At 40.8% G+C, this 3,961-nt stretch overlaps 1 long non-coding RNA gene across 1 annotated transcript; it reads left to right on the top strand.

Annotated features, from left to right (window-relative positions):
• Positions 1-423: 423 nt before the first annotated feature.
• LOC113465180 (uncharacterized) lies at positions 424-3,882 on the top strand. The gene is made up of 5 exons (XR_003390024.1): positions 424-722; positions 783-1,128; positions 1,187-2,192; positions 2,283-2,498; positions 2,571-3,882. It is a non-coding gene; the product is annotated as an uncharacterized LOC113465180 (long non-coding RNA).
• Positions 3,883-3,961: the final 79 nt, after the last annotated feature.

The raw sequence follows: 3,961 nt of genomic DNA, 5'->3' as shown, positions 1-3,961 counted from the left end.
GGTAGATGTGGGTTGCGTCATAATTAATTGGCTGAAGAACTGATGGGGTAATATGATGAATGGAGATTTTTCTTTTGAATTGGTTTATTATGGACAAACACAGAATTGTGAATGAATACGGGAGGAGGTATTTGTGATGTTTGAATTTGCCGTCATAATGTGCATGTGATTGTGTGAAGAAATAAATTTTATGAAATTGATTGAGGATTATATGAAGTTTGATGTAGTGGAATGAAAGAACGGGGAGCGATGGGGCGATGAACAATGGAATTTTAAGGGGGATTATTTGAAATGGTGAGACATTGATACGATAATATGAAGCAGACGAAAGGATAAGATGTAGTGCGTGTCAATGGATTTGATTCAGTTGTGCTCTGTGCTTCTGTCGAGTAACCGTTATGGATAATATTATTCAAAGAGATTTGGATGATGGAGGAAACGAGGAGTGGACGGAGATGCGATATGATAGCGATGATTCAGGGTACGAATCAGGGAACACGAGGTCGCTGAGTACGTTATCGCTAGGATCATTGCTATCAATAGGATCCCCGTGGCTTTCCACATCAACGGAGGAATCCTTTGGAAGAAATGAAAGAGGTAGAAATCAATGGATAATAGCACAAATTCGACTGCTTGTCGTAATTACATGCAGGAGAAGGTGTAATAACTTCAATGAACGGGTGTATGACGGCATTCATTACCTGGATATATGATAAGTAAAGGTACAATGAAACAGATCTTGTCGTTTTTACCCACATTTATATGAGGATGTATCCCAACAGTCGTCAGATGACTAAGAATAATTCCCTTGGAAAACCAAGGACGAACAGAGATGCCCGACGCATGTTTGAGTACAATTCCAAACGCGCGGATGCCGATCCAGAGGTTTCATGGAATAACCTCGCCGAGATCGAAGAACGTGGAACCGCAGCGATGTCCAATCCCGGTCATCCACGCCCCCAACGTCAAGAAAGACAAAAACAGCGCTCACAATCATGGAGAGAAAAGAAGACGCCCCCAACTCCAGCAGAACAGGCAACGGCGCTTAAAGAGCAAACACTAGTCGCAAGGACTGAAGTTAGTGAACCAGTCGGACTAATGTATAACGTCGGCCCTATTTCCGGAAGCGTAAGTATTGACCAGCTTACCGGGCAGAACCTTGAATTCTCAACATTCCCTCTTTTAGTTCAGAGGACGTTCAGACACATGCAAGCAGTAGATGATAGATTGGCGAAGAAACTGCCATATTCCGCCTTTCTACATGGATGTACAACTGCTTTGGCTGCAAATATAATAGATATGCAGCAGAATGAGAACAAGGAGGGTGGTCTTCGAGCTGAAGGAGACGTTGGCGCATATTTAGACCAGATGGTACTTCCTGGTCCCATACGCGAATACCTCTCGAACATAGGAAAGACCATAACTAGTTCAGGAGAGATGGTCTCAACAAATATTCCCGCTATAGCCATACCAAGAGCGGAAGAAAATGAGACAAGCGGCAGCTTCGGTACTTTGGACGCAAATACCCATAATGTATACGAATGCTATGTCGCCCCACGCGTCACTCGAAGACGAGTTGAAGCCACATTAGCAAATGACGCTAACTGGACACCAGTACCCGCTGATTTACTTCCTGCCAATTTTGCGGCAAATCAGAACTTTTTAGGGTTTGGTGATATAGACCAGTTAAATCCAGATGGTCGGAGTGCATTGCAGGGGGTTCAATTCCCACCTGATGCCATTAACATGGGCATTGAAAGCAGAATCCAGTTTAGTCCGCAGATAACTGGGCTAATTAATAAAGTACTGGAAGCAATGGAGTCCAAGTATAAGATTGGACCTGCGCGCGTAAGGCGTAAAATTACCGCTGGATTTGTTGGTTTCCTTGTAGGAAGGAATGCATCGTAGTGATCATAAAGGAGGGGATGATTTTATTATTTTTAACAAACTTGTAATTTGTCGTGGACGTTTGAGATTTTCAGGCACATAAGAGGAGAGAGAGAAATTTTAAACTGACAGGACACTTGAAGTGATTTGTTTTTAAAATAGAAAGAACGAAGCGAACGGACACAAGAACCACAGGGTGGAATGTCTGGACTATATCGAGGGAAGATAAAGGGAAAGCAAAACGATGTATGGCATGAATAGACGCTTTTGCCTGAAGGAAATAGTACAGTCGGAGGAAAAACAAGGTGAATTGCGTAGTTTATAGTTAATACTATTATCATTATTACTGTTGTCGACTCTCACAACAATGATTATTGTTGATTGTTTGGTTATAGCGGAAGGAGGATTGTAATCAGGGAGACTGGATGGTAAACAGGACTAGGACCAATTGGTACGGCTTGATTAAGAGATACGAGTCGTAAATGCAGCAGGAATTAATAAATCCTTGACGATACAGATGAGCTAGGAGACCTTGACGATTGGGGCAATAAGTATAGAATGCTCCGGATACGGTGTATAATTATGGGAAGGAAGGAGTTCGTAGGACCAGAGTAAGTTGATTTTAAATTGTATCAAATGATTGAGAGTAAGAAGGTGGTATGACAATGAGTTTCTGTTAACAGGCAAGATGTGTAGATCGAGGAGGGTAGGATTGAACTTTGATGGAATCCGTGCAGAGATGTCGATGAAGCTGCTGGACGAAGGAGAGGAAGGTACAACGCCGATCGCCAGGTATATCGTTGATTTCCGATGATACTCGTTCCTGCAGGGTAAGTGATCTCTTCTGTTAATAAACGGTCGAAGCGGGAATGATATGCTTAGGAATTGATCGAGGGGGAGGGGAATAGGAATTTTAACTCGATTCAAGGAATCGAAGGGAACGAATTTTATTTTCCTGTATCTTTTCGTGCCCTCTTTGTTTGTACACGAGAATTTGTCCATTGGTTTGTGACCTTCGTGACATGAGGAAGGTTTCGTGCCTTTTCTTGATGTCTTCCTGATTTTGGTTTAAATGTTTGTTGAATTATTGATCTGGTTGAAGACCGTGGTTTCGATAACATGAGTTCAGTGTTATCGTGCTAACGATCTGTGAAGGGAAGCAGATAGGATGCACGAATTTATGTTCAATTGGTTTTTTATTCACGGTCTCATTTTTACTGGTACTGCGGTGTTGATCCAGACTGATTATTATTGTTGCTGGTTTGTCCTCGGGTCTTATAGATCTCATTCTGATTTATTCCGAAAGGATGTGGTAATCAGCCTTGCTGACAAGTGTATAGTTGACAGTATTAATTAAATACTCTTGTGAGATTGATTATACAATTGTATATTGATACTTTTTGTGGATAATAGGGGATTTTTTTTTATGGTGTATGGATTATAAATGTTTATGGGTTGTTGGATTCAGGCGTTTTGTGTTGAAGCTATTTTAATTTTATTTTGTTTTGTCTGTGAACTTTACACATGTGGTTTTCATTTTGAATGCATATTTGGGCTGTAATATTTGGCGGAGGTTCATCGCTGTGTTTGGAGTACGATTGACTCCTTTTTTAATTTCTCTCTTGATCGCGATCTGGATGCTCGTTGGATGCTGTCTTGGTCGAGTAAGTGGTAATACCGATAACAATTCAGACGAATTCAATGTTATCGTGCTAACTATTTCTGTGGAATTGAGTACAGGAACGGGGATAACACGATTAATGAATTAACTTTCTTCTAATAAACATGAGTTTATACTCAGATGTGGAGACGCATTATTTATGATGGTTGACTTGTCGTGGTGTTACTGTTTTTTTTAATTTTACCCTGCCGGCCCTGGAAGAGGATGCAAATGAAAGTATTCTTGATGGGCTGGCAAGGTGTACGACGGATTTCGTCGATATGATTATTTTCATGGTAATCTTTGATACATTCAGAACAGTGTATGTGTCACATCCTCGCGTATGTTACGTATTTTAAGTATAACTTCATATTTTATTTTTTTTTCGTATAAACGAATGATAACTCTTTCATT

The sequence above is a fragment of the Ceratina calcarata genome, unplaced genomic scaffold (assembly GCF_001652005.2).
Source record: "Ceratina calcarata isolate Rehan_Ccalc_2016 unplaced genomic scaffold, ASM165200v1 scaffold987, whole genome shotgun sequence".
Lineage (NCBI taxonomy): Eukaryota > Metazoa > Arthropoda > Insecta > Hymenoptera > Apidae > Ceratina > Ceratina calcarata.
Note: the sequence above shows the minus strand (reverse complement) of the source record. Positions and strands in the feature narration are given on the sequence as shown.